The sequence below is a fragment of the Condylostylus longicornis genome, unplaced genomic scaffold (assembly GCF_029603195.1).
Source record: "Condylostylus longicornis isolate FDR11 unplaced genomic scaffold, ASM2960319v2 ptg000055l, whole genome shotgun sequence".
Taxonomy (NCBI): Eukaryota; Metazoa; Arthropoda; class Insecta; order Diptera; family Dolichopodidae; genus Condylostylus; species Condylostylus longicornis.
This window is the reverse complement of record NW_026578024.1, coordinates 3,043,245-3,059,796: the sequence shown is the minus strand read 5'-3', so window position 1 is coordinate 3,059,796 and position 16,552 is coordinate 3,043,245. Positions and strand designations below refer to the sequence as shown.

General features: G+C 27.0%; 3 non-coding genes across 3 annotated transcripts; all 3 read right to left on the bottom strand.

Moving 5' to 3' along the window:
* Positions 1–512: 512 nt before the first annotated feature.
* On the bottom strand, positions 513–677 carry LOC129612119 (U1 spliceosomal RNA). The gene has a single exon (XR_008697205.1). It is a non-coding gene; the product is annotated as a U1 spliceosomal RNA (small nuclear RNA).
* Positions 678–2,314: 1,637 nt separating this feature from the next.
* LOC129612120 (U1 spliceosomal RNA) lies at positions 2,315–2,479 on the bottom strand. The gene has a single exon (XR_008697206.1). It is a non-coding gene; the product is annotated as a U1 spliceosomal RNA (small nuclear RNA).
* A 1,348-nt stretch (positions 2,480–3,827) lies between these two features.
* On the bottom strand, positions 3,828–3,992 carry LOC129612121 (U1 spliceosomal RNA). Its single transcript, XR_008697207.1, has one exon. It is a non-coding gene; the product is annotated as a U1 spliceosomal RNA (small nuclear RNA).
* Positions 3,993–16,552: the final 12,560 nt, after the last annotated feature.

The following is a 16,552-nucleotide window of genomic DNA, read 5'->3' as shown; positions in this document are numbered from 1 at the left end:
TCAATATTTAATTTGAATCAGTTCAATACAATTTTGTATTACACAGTCAGGATTCATTAGGTTTACAGTTTTTTTTCCGCCTATACAAATTTCCATTTATTTTTATTTATTTAAATTTTATTTTATTTTCTTTTCATCTTCAATTTTCAGAAAAATATTTTTAAAAAATTTTCGTACGAATTAAGTTCCACTTACAAATTTTATTATGATTTTTTCAGTACATTTACTCACACAAATGATAATAAATAATATACATATATATTAAGACCAGACCGCTGTTCCCATACTTAATTATATTTCAAAGTAAATTTATCTTTTTATGTATTATGTATGTAACCTGGAGTTGTCATTTCATATTTACAAGATTTGTAATTATTCGATCAGCTATCTTTAATCGTTGTTTGAAAATTAACAAAGTCTGCTTTATTTTGTCCGCATTAATTTCTTCTTTCAGACTTCAGAAAACAATTTCTTACAAAATTAAGCAATGTTTTTTTTTTTGAAATATTTATATCGGGACGGCGCGAACGCCATTCCCGGCTACCAAAAATTACACGTACGAGTTATTCGCATTAGGAATAATCGCGAGGGTCAATCCCGTCCAAGTGCAATGACAGGACCTCACCTCGGAGGATCCGCCTTGTTGATCACGGAAAACCTCTACGCCAGGTAAGTATGATTTTTTCAATGTTAATTTACCTTTTATAAATATTTTTGTTGAAAACATCTGTGATTTACAATTTTAAAACGAAAATATTAAAAGATCCTTTCCACTATTTTTCTCTTATACGTATATTATTTATAGAAAAAATATCCTTTTTCTAGTTTTAAACTGATAATGGCATTTTCTTGCAATAGCAAATGAAACTCCTTTTGTCGATGTGTGTTTTCTAGGCTCATTTACCCTCAGTAAAATCGTGTTATACATAATTTAGTTACAGTGCATATTATATGAACTATTAAAAGCAATTCTTTATAGGGGAAATTTGTATATATACAAAAAGATTCATAATTTTTAGACATGTACGTTAGAATATAAAAAATAATCAGATTTAAATTATGTAGAATATTATTTATTTTTTTAGGCTAGTTAAAAGTGATAATTTCTTTATAGTTTCACACGTTTTATATGGATTTGCATAAATTAAGACAAGTCTAATTCATGTTTAGTTTTGTTTAAAGTCCTAAAAGAGTTTCCTTATTTGTCCTTCATAAGTTTTTAATTCGCACGACGTTCTGTCAATCTTATGTGGCAAAGGTTTAAACTGAAGAATCATCCGAATTGAGTTAAACGTACATTCCAAATTCAATCTACATGATTTGTGAATTTATAGATTATTATGTTAGTAAGATGACCGTTTATACTACAATGTTATGACTTTTGTAACTCAACATCTTTCAATACCTGAGAGGAACAATTCTTTGCTTAAGTTATTTTAAAACTGTTGATGAATACCTTAGCAAACACAAAAAACGTGCAATAAGCAGCAATCAGCATATTATAGAAATTACTAACGTAGTTCAATATATGGGATTCAGTGTTCCCGTTGGGAAGTTTCAGAAAGTGCAAAACAAATGCAATTTCCAAAAAAAAGGGCAAAATTTTACTTTTGCAATAACTTTGTAAAATTAAGCTGAGCTAAATAAAATATTAATATTTTTCTTTATTTTAAATTTTTGCAAGAAAAAATAATACAATCATTTTCATCAAAACTTTTATTTTCAAAAAATTATTCAAAGATTATCACCAACTTTCTGTGAGACGTATGATGACATGCGATGTTACTTTATTTTTTTACATTTACTTTATTTATTTCAAAAATCTGACTTTGCTCAGAAAACTTAAAAACTTTTGAAGAGCATTCTATTTTGTCTTGTCACACGTCTAACAGAAAACGGGTATAAAATTATTACAAATTAAGTTATTAAAATTGTTACAAAGTCATAGATTATATATTCTTCTCAAAACACCCGAAACACTCCAGCCATTCCATTAAAATTTTCAGAACATATGTGAAATGTAATTGGACACATCTTTGCAAAATTTGATAGATAAATTGGACACATCTTTGCAAAATTCACGAAGTGCAGGGTATAAAAAGTGCAAAAAAAAAGGTGCACAAAATTTTAAAAGGTGTAATTTTTTGCACAAAGGTGTAACAACGGGAACGAACACTGATGGGGACATTAAAATGCAGCGTAAGTGTAAAAATGAGATCACTTATTCATTATACTTTCGTCAACAAAATGTTTTAAACCCTGCTGTATTTTGTTATCAAATTCAGCTGGGAAGCATGTATTTGAAAATATTTATTTCGGGACGGCGCGAACGCCATTCCCGGCTACCAAAAATTACACGTACGAGTTATTCGCATTAGGAATAATCGCGAGGGTCAATCCCGTCCAAGTGCAATGACAGGACCTCACCTCGGAGGATCCGCCTTGTTGATCACGGAAAACCTCTACGCCAGGTAAGTATGATTTTTGCACTGCTAATTGAACCTTTATAAAATTCTTTCGAATAATGTTCTGTGATTTATAATGTTGAAACAAAATATTTAAAAAGTTCCTTTATTCACTTTCGTCCTTTATCCATTTTATCTTTCTCCTTTAAAAAAATATCCTTTTTGCTCGTGAAGAAATTTTTCGATTTTTTCTTCTACTAGAGAGGTACATACACGTACTTTAACTCAGCTATAAACAAAAAATATGTATATGGAAGTGTGAGTGTTTTCATAGAATTTAGTAGAAATAAGGATTGTTCTGTGGATTATACCTACTTGTGGTTGCACGTATGTATGTATGTATGTTAGAGGTTTTTACATTTAAAAGCAAGAGAATTTAAGAAAAGGAAACTGCTTTAAATTTAAGGCACTTGAAAATGCATTATTTTACGATTTAAATGCAAATATTGAAATAAAACTTGGGTCTTATTTTCCAGGTAAAAAATATTAAATTAGTAATTTCGTATAATAATAAAATCAAATGGATGATTTTAAGTAAAATATTACAGAAAATTTTGTTTTTGAAGATTACTTTTACAATTTTATTTTATACATTCGCATAATACTAGAATTTACATTTATATTGCTTTAATAAATTATGCATTATCACTGCAAACTCTTGTAAAACATAATCAAAAACTTAAAGTGCACAAATGACTCCATATTCCTATACAAATTCGTTATTGTGTTCAAAGTGTTGATAAAAGGGAATAAATATCAAATGAAGCAGGGAACTTCGAATGTGAATGTGACGTAGTAGTTAAGGGTCCTTAAAGTAAAAATTATATTAGGTTTGAATTGCAATAGGGATATACCTTCGTAGTTTTCAAATCTCGTTTGCGATTTTAAATATCAATGCTTATTGCTGTCTTGAAAAATAAAACATTGTAAAATACTTAATAATTATGACAAATGTAGATAAATTAAATTAGCACCAAGCACTACATTCGTAAATTGCAATAACATAAATTTTCAAAAATAGTTTTTTTAGATCCTTAAACACAGATTACAAATGTCTCGACATTTTGATTGTCAAAAGGAAAACAAATCTGGTGCAATAGTTTGATATGAGAATAAAATAGAAAGTAAAATAGTTTCTTTACTCTCTAAAGAAAAATCATCATAAGAATCTTAAGAGTGTTGTGTGTTTAAATTCAAAACGTATTTTAGTTAGAAATGAAGTGCAATTCATGGGACTTCCTGATAATACATGATATTTGGCAGTATTTTTAAAAGTTTCTCAGTTTAAGGAGATTATAAAAAAACACAATGATAATTGATTATAAAAATCTCCTAGGGCCGATAATTTTTTGAAATGTTTATATCGGGACGGCGCGAACGCCATTCCCGGCTACCAAAAATTACACGTACGAGTTATTCGCATTAGGAATAATCGCGAGGGTCAATCCCATCGAAGTGCAATGACAGGACCTCACCTCGGAGGATCCGCCTTGTTGATCACGGATAACCTCTACGCCAGGTAAGTATGATTTTCTTTCTGTTAATTTATCCTTTATAATCCACTTTAAAATTTTTTTCTGTGATTTATATTTTTGAAGAGAAAAAATTACTTACATACAATTAATTACCTGATCCCTACTACAATGAAAATCAACATCAATATGTAATAATATTTTGCAGGATACGATTTAAGATTATTTAGTTGCCTTCCATAATATTACATTGGATTTGCAAAAGGAAAGTAAATGTATTTGAATACTTGTTAAAAGGTTCTTTGTTGTTCAGTTTTAAGACTGCATTGCGTAGACACGAAGAAAGTACAACTGATAAACAATTAATAAGTTCAACAATGGCTATAACCTTTCGAAATTGGGTTTGCCTCATATATTATTAAAATTTCTATCTCGATTTTAATTGGTAAGTTATGGTAAATTATAATATAAATGGAAATTTTAATAGTTGATGTCTTCTTTAAAAAAATTTTTTGCTAATTTATTTCAAATAAATTTACGTGTAAATTTATAAATTTTATGGAACAAAAAAATCATCATAGACAAATTTATTCTGTTTGTTTATAAGTATGTGTGGAAGAAAAGGAGAGAGAACACAGCCTTTTTCTATTATACTTTGTTATATTTTTTCAACCTTTAATTCTTTAGTTTGTTATGTGATAAAAAACAAAAGAAATTTGAAATTTTTACTTGTCAGGATCACAGAACATTAGTATTAAAAATTAATTCATATGAGTGAACATGTATGTATGTAGGTATGGCAGAATGTATGTATAAAATATGAAAATAGACACACAAAAACAAAAAAAATATTTATGACGTTTATATTTAAATGTGAAAAATATCGAAGAAAATTTTCATCCTTCTTAACAGTTTCAACCTATTTTTTTTTTTCTTATTTTATTTTAATATTTTGATTTAAATTGACGTATGAAACATACGTAAACAAAACGTATTAAATATTTTGTAAATGATATTGTAAATATTACAGAATGAGGATAATGTTATACATGAATATGTACTATAGGTATGTGAAGAGAAATTATATAATAATGTGTAGATATTATAATAATTTTTTTTTAATATTATAAAATATGATATATCAAGGACATTCTATTCAAGATTAAATGTGTATATGAAAATAAGGTAAAAGTCATCTCAATTGAAAGAAATTTCAAATTTGAATTTTCTACTTATGATTCTGTTATATTCATATAAAAAAAATATAATTTATAACCGAATTATCTAAATGGAAAATTAATTCACCCATTACAATATTATCTGAAAAAAAGGGTATTTATTTAAAATTAATACAAGTGTGTGTAGTTAATTAACATATTTATGTAAGTATATTATTTGCAATTTTATAAAAATTACCTGTGAATTATAGGAACACTCGACAATATTCAAGATTCTTTAATGAATGAATTTTTATTCGAAATTTTTGCTTTATATATCAATCTTGAAAACGATTATCGTAGGCTGTTGTGAAAATAATCGTTGATTTACTTAATTTTATTACAATTGAGTATCTTCAAGTATGTAGTTATGTAAATTGAGAATTAACTGTAATGTAATAGAATATGTGTGTAAAAGGTATTTCCTATAACAATATTTATAAATGAAAACAGAAATAATTAAGAGAGTTCTCGTGCAAGACCACAAACACATACAATTAAGTTGGGTAATTTTTCTTTACCCGCATGCTAAATCATAAAATAATAAAGGAGCAATTAATCAATAGTTAGCTATCAAACGCTCTGCATGGCAATTCACACGTATATTAATATTTTTTTAATGTTAAGTCTAGAGGATAATAGAAGTCTGTAAGTGAACCCATTTCACTAATGAAATTATTAATTTTGCCTTAAATTTTTTTTTAAACAACAATATTTTTGACCTGGCACTGCCACAATATGTTAAAATTTGTTATCTAGATATTTATTTTTCCACATAAAAACCCTTAACCCAACTCGAAAGGTCTCGTAATTTTACATCTGCAAATCTATCTCATGCAGCCATAGGGCAAAAGCGATTTTAAGTAGAATTTTTCAGAATTCATTTCAAATATTAATTTTTTGTGTGAATAACTCAATAAAAATGTCATCTACCTTACAGAGCCAGATTTAGTTGTAAAAATACCTCGTTACTTAATAGAGTTTTTAAGGGTTATCGTTATACTGTTTGATGGTACTTTCTTATTAAAATAATATATGTAAGTTTTCAATTCTATTCATATCCTAAAAAGCTGAAATCTATTTGAAATTCACTACCCGATGCTCTTATAAAATTAATAAAATGTGTTAGTATTTATATAAATAGCTTCATTTGCACGACTTCATCAGTATTATCAATACATATATTCATGATATATGTAAATCTAGACATCAACTTGTTGGCATACCGTTAGAAATGCGGATAATATGATATTTTCTATACTTTTCAATTGAAAGTCGACTAACTTATGTATATTGTCGAATGGATGACCCCTAAAAGGTTGTTCTAATTAAAATTTTGATTGCTCTTTTAAACTACATACGTATGTTTGCTATATATGTGTGTATGTGTATTAAATTCCGAGAATAATACTCATAAGTCGTATATAATCATGTACAATAAATTATTTTCATCGACTGAAAAGAATAAAATCTTTTATTTGAGTATCATATCGTTCATATTGTTTTCTTTGTGGTATTAAAATTTACTAAAATAAAAAAGTCTTCACCTACGCCACAAGAATTTATTTGTCTCTATATATTTTGTATGACTATTTGTAGACATTAAGACTCCTATAGGAATTTAAGTTTTATTTTTAACTTATATTTTCTTTCCAGTTGTAATTACTTTTGAGACTTAAATATTTTGTTGGCAATAACAATAGAAAATATTTTTGTTTGAATAATTATTTGATAGACTCAAAGTTGTTATTATTTGACTTAAAGGAAAAACTAAATAAATAAATAAATTTAGATTTTAGAAATTTAGGCAAAATTACAAGGCATTCGTTCCCTACTGAACGAATTCTGTTTTCTATAAATTTGAATTATTAGGAAAATGAAATGGTAAATTTAATTAAATTATTTTCCGCGAAGTTTTAAATGTAATTGAATTAGCTGAAATTTGCGTAATTTTATAGTTGTGAGAACAATTTGCCAAAAAATATCAAACTTTTAAGGTATGCAAAAGAATAGAAGAAGAAGAAATTCTGTTGAATTCATAATGTTTGATGGTATATTTTCTAAATTTAGAAATAAATTTGCTTTTTAAATGCAGTTTAAATGCCGTTCATTGAATTTAAGGGCGTCTTTAAATTTTAAATCACAATTGCAAGTTTGGAATTTTATGATTCGAGATATAAATATACCTATATTAAGGCTTATAGATATAAATATAGTTATACAGTCTTAAATATTTCGTACTCATATTTTCACGGAGTTTAAGGAGAAAGTTGATTAGAAAAGGCAAAATTTTAGTATGAAATCAAATTTTTGCATTTCCCATTACAATTGTATAAAATTTATTTTAAATCTATCAACGTGTACCAATATCAAAATTGACTAGATCAGAAGAATTTAAGCGGAATTTTCTAATGTAAATACACGTAATTCAAGATATGTGAATAATTTTTTTTTTGTTATAAAACATCGAGTTTTCAAACGAAAAACTTTTGGTTTTTAAATTATCTTCATAGCAAATTTTGTTCTGGAAAGCACCCCTTCCCTTTACTCAATTTGTATATTATCTTTCACACTCTTATATACGTATAACATTGGTGTAATTGAAATCAAGTAAAAATAAAAATATAAAAAGTGAGTTCATAAAAAAAAGCCTTTTAGAATCGATTTAAATGCTATAAAAATTTTGTTTTGAATTTAAGTTGTTTTCCAATTTAAATTGAATAAATTCATATTACTTTTTAACGTCGCCTTATCCTCACTGTTGCATCACAATATTTAGTTGATTTTAAAGGAGTTAAAAATATTCTCTTATGAATTTTTTATTTATTTATTTTTTATTTATTTAATAAAAAAGTTATAGAAAATTCTATTCGTTTGTGACAAATTAAGTATAATAAAATGTTTAATATGTTATTAGAGAAAGTAATAAAAATGAAATCAAAAATAAATCACGTCTATTTGGAAGAACGTGTTAAAATATTTTCATACGTAAAGGCAATTTTTGATAATTTCAATAGATAAATTGAATCCCTATTTTTTATTTTATAGAAAAATTTAAAGAAATGATAAGTTAATACAGATATATGTATATATTTAAGTGGTATGTGTGTGTTAGTGTAACCTTGTCTTTAATATTTTTGATTTAATCGAAAGCACGGAAAAAAAATTGGCAAACTTATTGAATGTACGGAGTTTTCCCTTAACGAATTGAACTGCGATAGTGCTATGTAAAGTTTCTAGATAATTTGCTGTATATTGCAGTAGGTAATTTCAAAAATGTGTAAAATAAACCCCTTTGCAATAGTTCAACTCTTGGCGATTAACCTTACTCCAAATAGATAAATTTTCATAATAACCAGTTGCTGAAATATGAAACAGTCAAAGCTGATATGCGGAGTGAAAAAATGAACAAGCAAGCAATCGGAAATTTCGTTATAAAAATTTCTAATTATAAATCTAAATGGAAGTCTTTCTCTAAATATTGTAAGGTGTATTTCTATTGAAAATTCTGATATGTAAAATTTAGTGCAATCACAGTACCACGGTTTACTATCAATACCATGATTTATTATATGAAAAGTGATTGTAAAAACGTCCTAAAAGGAATGTTTTAAATGAAATGGTCGGCCTTTATTTATGTTCTAATTCGGCAATCTTATCCAGAAAAATCTTCTTTTTCAAAATAATTCTGAAAAAAAGTTTTGTAATAGTAATTCAATTTAATGTTTGTATTTGTTTGATTTCAAAAAGTTTTTTAAATTCTGCAGACAAAGAGCATCAGAAAAATCATATTAAGTGTCTGTTGTTTTCTCATATCGTAAGTAAAAATTATTATACACTTTCATGCCAAAAATATTGAGTATTGTTTTTTTTTGGTTTGGTTTTAAAATTCCATTTAAAAGGAATTAAAAGGAAAAAAATGAAATATACATTTTGGAGATAGAAAGACCGAGATAAAATGTAATCCTTTTGTTTTTCAATATGTGATTTTTTTTTCCAAACAAATAGAAAATTTATGATTAGAAGTTAAACAAAAATTTTTTTTGGTGCCATTTTGTCTTTGATCATTCGGTATCTTAGTGGTTTTCAATTTATTTTCTTGAATAAATTTAAATTTCGCATTGTTTTTTCAATTTATTATTTTTTTTTCTTTGGTTCAGATTTATTTCAGAGAATTATATACAAATCAAGTTAGAATTTTAACTAAATCAGGTTAATTTAAAATTAAAAAATAAATTTCGATACGCATTTAAAATCAGTTCAAAAATGGTGTAGGGGCATTTAAGCGTTCCTATTGTCCGGGAAAACTAGTTCTTAATTCTCTTTATAACGAAATTGAACTTGAAATTTATTAAAAATTATGTGACTTTATGCATGGGTTTGAATCTATTAATTTTGGTAAACTGAAATGTCATAACAGATTGGTACCAAATTCAAAATAAAGGGCATTTTCAAAACCATTTTGCTTTCTTACAAATACATACACCTACAAGTAGACTTAGGATTTCGAAAATACGATTAAATTATTTTAAATTATAATCCAAAATATTTTGAAACTACTGTAATCTGTTAATTTTCTGTTCGTTTTGAGAAATTTCAAGCATTGTTCTCTCAAAATGACAACACTCCTAATCGCATAATTACTTATGCCATATGACATTTAAATCATATTCAGTTTTAAAATTTTGTTTTACCTTTAATTATTTGTACCTCTTTTTATTCAGAACCATTTAAGTAGGTAGTTTTTAAAATCAATTAAACTATACACAAATTTATTGCGTTGGCTGAGTAATGCAATAAATTTTAATTAAAATATCACGGTATACGGAAATCTCACCTTTTGCCATTTATTATCATTATGCGTTACTTAGACACTTAATTATGCAAAATTTTGTATTGAATACTGAGAAATAAATTGTTCATATTACTTTTTAATATTTGAAAATATTTTCAATAAAACTCATAGGAAAAATTTATAAAATTTCGGGCTTAATAACTTTATTTGAAAGTATTACTGAAGGTTTGGAAATATTATAATACTGAAAATATTATTGCAATTTAAACGATAACACGGGTAACAGCTGTTCAAAATCGAACTGATATTTGATTTTTGAATTTCCCTATAGAATACCTTTAAAAGCGAAAGATGAAATTATTTTTAAGGCCTTTTAGAAAGAAGATTTCTAAAGAAAATTAATTAACAATTTCATTCCTGTTGAATTTTAGTGCACCTTTTATTTATTATTAAAATTATCTAAAATTCGGTTCGGTTCTGTTTTAAAGATGTATGAATTTATCCAATTATTCCCATATATTACGAAATCCCTTGGAAAATTATGTGCGAAATGTTGTTGTAAAACTTTCACATGAACTTAAAATAATAGAATTGTGAGCATTCTAATCTCTTTGTATATAATGTGTACATATATACATACTCTATAGATGCTCGATAAAACGTTTATATCCACCATGTGGGCCGTAAGAAATACTTTGTTCGAACAATATTAAAATTCCTATATTTTGTCTCTTACTTTTTTCAACTTTAAAAGTTTAAACATTTTATATTGTTCAAAACATGTTTTACGCAAAGTTAAGGCAAACTTTTACTGAAACGTTGTGTGCTCGGGGATAATTTTATACACGGAAATCCTATGCTCGAAATTATTGCACACTTGGAATAAAACTTAAAAACAAAAGTATAATGTAGAAAATTGAAAAAACAAAAGAGAACACAAAAAATTATTTCCCTTATTTTGCCCCCGTAATTTAATATTGTGTTGGTTGTACTTTCACTATACACTATAGAAGTTTAACTGTGATAAAGATACAAAAACTATTTTTTAAATCTTTTGAAATGAAATTTTTGGCTTAAAGAAGACAAAGCGGAAATATAGAGAAAAGAATAAAAATCTGAAAAAAAGGAGAAAACAATGAACGCTTTTATATGGTGCTATCGTAGTGCTTTTCAAAGGGTAAATATTTTTTTCAATTTTTAAAGAATACAACGAATAAAAAAGATGAATTTCAATGTTAAAGGCATCCTGATGATGAAAGAAGATTTGAACGTTGTGAAGTAGTTCTTTGACATATGCTAGGTATAAAAGTGGAAATATCGTAATAAAAGTAGATGTTTTTTTTTTCAGTAATTCCTTAAATCTTTGCCATTGAAAAAGAATGTTTTGTGAAAATATTAAAATTTTCAGTTCGTTTTACATGAAGATGAATGTTAATGTTTATAAAAAGGTGCATACTTGTTTGCGAAATAGATTTGATATTGTGCTTCTGTGCTTACCAAAATTAGAGTGTTAAAGGAAATATTCTTTGCAAAGTAACAATGCGTTACAATCAAAGTAGGTTATGAAAGAATTTTAGCAATCGAAAAGTATTTGCTTTCAACAGATTTTGTTTTAAGAATGGAGTTATTCTTTGAGTGTTATTGAATTTGTTAAGGAATTGTAGATTCGTAGATTTGTAAAACTGGCGTAAAAGACTCCGCGACCACATATAAAGATCCCTGACCACAGTATTACCTTCCTCCTGCGAGGGAGAGCAACACACTCTCCCAGAAGGTGTACTGGAGTTCCATCTTCATCACAGAATCTGCTCACAGTGTCTTAATTTTCCAAGCCTGCTGAGACGTCCCCTACGTCTGCAGTGGGCCGACAAGACCTCAGTGAGTATTCTCACCTGATTCTTGTCAGTCCCTATATTATTGTGTTTCTGTCTTGACACACGGCACAAAGTGACCTGGTTGCACCTACCCAATTCATTGAGCTTCTCAAGACAGCCCCATACTGCGGGAGATACTGAAAACTAATTTCGCGCCTCGAAGTCGGTCCGGCCTCGTGTAATGTATCTATTAGTAAAGAGAATTTCGTTCTTGTTTCAAACACTCTTGCCGCCTCTCCATGTAGGTTTTTAACCCATTCTGGGTATCACCTGATGGTGTGAGATCCCACTTTGTGACTAGAAAAGTAGTCACAATTTGTGACTCACAAGTAGTTGCTCCGAACTCTTTCTATTACCATGTCCTTCCTAGGTAGCGTCAGAAGCGGAATCTCCCCGAGGAAAAGAATTTGGACATGCGTTCTACAGGAGTAAATTTTCAATTTCAACAAGCTTATTGCTCAACCCGCGTTCAAGCCTTGAACGCAAATTTTCAAAATGAAAGATTTCGAGTGTGTTTTGATCTATAATATGTACATTGCGAATATATTTGAATATAAGGTATGTATTTAAAAATCGATTTTGAAACTGATAATTCAGTGGACATGATGATGTGCGTCAAACCAATTAGTTTCTCCTTCTTTCGATCAGATTGTAAGTTTAAGACTCTTTTACTAGACTTATAAGAAATTTGCATTAGTTAATAAGACCTTAAATTTTACGAATTAAAGTGGAGGAATAAAATTTCAGAATTGAAACAAAAGTTTTATTGTTTTTAAAACAAGTTAATAACATGATTTAGGCAGTTTCTTTTCGAATTGATCCAATTTGTGTTGTGACAAATATCATATAATTCTTCTATTTTTGAATAGTTTAAAACTTTAATAACTTTAGTTAAGTCGTAAACTTTTGCATTTATAAACTCTAATTTTTTTACATGATTCGTAATATAACGAACAATTATGTTTTACCTTAGGTGGTTCTAAAGATAATGTACAATATTTTAAAGAATTTTTTAGAAAAACCTATTACGGATAACTAGAATAATGATGAATTATTGTAATTCCCAAAAAAAAGCAAAAATCCTTTGGCTTTTTTTGCTTCTTATTTTTCTGTTTTCCACTTAATACTTAATATTCCAAATATTTACCTTGATTTTTTCACTTTCAAAAAATAGGAAAAAAAATTTAAGGTGCTTTAACAAACCAATTACAAAAAAGTATTTTTCTCCTTTTTGTGTTTTTACCCTCATAACAAATTTTCATAATACACCCACATTCTTCTTTCTCCTTCATATTAAACCAGAAATATAGCACGGAATGGAAGGAAAAGGGGTGAAGCTTATGTTTTGGATATTTTAGACTATAGAAACAATTAATAATCCTAAGGCGATTAACATAATTTTATATTAACTGAAAAAATAGAAAGAAGGAAAATATTGTAAGTCAGATAACATATAACACACATACAATCTTATAATTTACTTATATTGTATACTAAAAAAGGCTCACGCAACGGAAACATTAATTAGTTTACCTGAATATTTAAATCATTAAAACAAAAAATATTATATATACATACGAAATAGGTATATTAATATTAAGAAAGGAAATAACAGAGGTCTTGGCTCGACACATATATGAAGTTTTAGACTAGCAACAAAAAAATAAGACCTACAGTTGTTTTTTTACCATGACATTTGTTTCATCCTTGCGTATATCCTTGATTCTTTATGGTTTCGTTTGTTAATATGAAAATCTCTAATAGTTTCTTGTACATGGATTTTTACTATTTAACATGATCTGACGATTAAACTTTTTTTCCAGCCCGAAAATTATAGAATTTTTTTTGAAAGTTTTAATTTTTGCACGACGTGATAACCATATAAAATTTTTGTCTAAATTAATGAATATTGCAGTAAAAACTTGTAGCGCAATGCCAATTGCGAATAATCGCCAAAGTTGTGAAAACTCCAACAATAAACAAGCCAAATTATTTAACCCCTTATTGTTTATAATGAAACATTATGTGATTGAGAACAGTAAGAATTTGAAACTAAGAGTGTTATGAATGAAAGTGAATGATTGTCCCGAACGAGTAGCGATGCAAAGTATGTAAGAATTTAATTTTGCATAATACCTCGTTTTTAGGTCATTGTTCAAATTAGAATTCGCATTTTCTTGTTAAGATTTCTCATTTGTATTTTACATAACCGATTAATTTGCATTCGTCTAAAATAAAGTGGCTGAATTTTGCAGATTCTTACTCTGATTTTTGCAAAAAAAGAAGACACATAATGTGGAAATTATGTCATTCTTCATAACACTCTCTCACTACTTTCTCACGTACTGAGTAACAGAGTGCAGAAAAAAATGCAATATAAGATTCAAAATATTTTCTTTTTAAGCAAATTTTTTAGTGTTGCATATTGTACGTTTGTAGAAATTTAAAGATTTATTGAATTTTATGAAATATTTAAATATTTTATAACTGCAATATATGAAGGAATGCACTTACATTTTTCATTCAGAGCAGTTCAATGGAATACGCAAAAGTTCAATGAAATAAAAATTTAATGCATAGTCACATTCCTTGTCATGACAAGTGAATGAAAGCATTTGAATTCTATACATTATAAATGAGCCATAAATGATTTCTTTTATGACATGACGGTTTTCTCTTACAATACAACGCATGTAGTAAACTTTCAAAAATTATTTATGACATATTGCAGACAACCAAATTTATGTAGAAAAACGAACATTTCTTGCACAGTAATTGTGTTGACATGAGTAATTTATGTGTAAATAATGAAATTTGTATATAGGATATCGTTGTGTCATGATTTGCTGTTAGCACTACAAAATTAGTTCTCTTGTTTGTCGTAAAAGAATAGTAAAATTTATGAATTTTCAAATGCGAAATTAATTGTAAAATAAAACCACCATTCGCGTGGAGATTTTGCTTTACTTGTGTTTACATGGGTGACTCGTATATGCATTAAATGATTCTATTTTAAAAATGATTAGTTGATTGAAATATTTTTCGATTTTATTTGTTCAATTTAGGTTTAGATAACATATAGTCAAGGGATATTGCGAGGTTACCGAATTTATTTTGAAATACTTTTCGACGCAAGACAATTTTGCGTATTTATTTTCATTATTGCATTAAGTTCCAGAATTTTTTAACTTTATACTATTCAAGATAGACAAACAAAACAATAAAATACGAGAAACTATGAAATAGGAATTTATTTTACTAAAGCTGTAATTTAATCGTATGACAAGAAATATGGTAAGGTTTTCTCACAGAAGAAAGCAAATATTTTTGATATATGTATGCGTATGTATAAAAATAAGATAATAAAAATCTCTTCTTCTCACAGAGTAACAAAAAATATTTGGTAAATGAAAAAAATTTCAAACCACCTTTGTCATTTTCAAACCCAAAAACTTAATATGATTTCGTAAAAGCAAAAAAAAAAAAAAATTAAAAAAAAAACAGAAAGAAAATTTATTATACGCACACACTCCAACATTCATAATAGTTTTTGTTGAACCCTTTTGTTTTAATCTACACCATAAACCGACATTATAATCTTCATAGTACATAAATTCTAGAAAAAGGATTAAGAAAATATTTTGTAAATAAAGTCGACGAAGACTTTATACCGACGACGACGATGACAATAAAGAATTCTTAAACGCAATGTTGTGGTCATGTAAAATATATTTGTTATTTTTTGAAATTTCTGAGGATGTAGGTGAAACGAATGGAAAATGTAGTATAGAGTTAAAAAATTAAATTATGAAATTCTTGCGATTCAAATTTTTTTGTTTTTTTTTTATTGCAAAAAAAATTAATGTATGCATGCATGTATTTTTTTTATGTCTATAATGCGTGTGCTCTGAATTTCAGAAAAGATTACTTTCTGGTGCGATCACTTGCAAAAAATTGGTACTGAACGAAAAATATTTTCAGAATATGCTAGAAAATTGACCTAGTCCAGGCTATTCCACTAATCCCCGAGAACTAGTTTTCAAAATAATAAGTGTATACCTAATGAATGTATTGGTCTAATGTCCAAAAATTGTAGCACTCAATAATAATAGGTTCATAAATTCAAAAATTTTAGTACATTTTGAATTCGAAATAAGCTATTTTAGTACTAGCTGCAATATTTCTTACAAAACTCAATATTTTAAAGTTCATAAACTAAGGCTCGATTGATTGCTACTTGAGTAAACCAGCGTAGTCACATTTGTTGTATTATAGAAGAATAGAATCATATTAAACTTCAATTTTTTTTTTCATAACAGAAATTTTAACTTTGAACATTCTTTACATTCCAGTGAAAATTTGATGAATAAAATTTGATAACATATTTTGGAAAGTATGTTAAAATTTTGCAAAATTTTTTTTTATATTTATTTTATATAAAAGTAATATGTTAATAATTTCAATTTAATATCAATATAATATTGTAGAAAATTAAGTTAATAAAATAAGGACTTAAAAAGGCTCAACATTTTGTCTTAAATTATGCAAACAGATGTTCAAAGACGTATGACGTCAAGTACATATTATTTTCTTTTCCAAGTATATTCATAATTCCAAAAATTCTCAATTTTTCAATTACACTTTTAAAATTTTATGCACATATCATTATACTTTATTATATTCTTTACATTATAGTTTTTATATATATAGCATATAACAAGAATTGGTA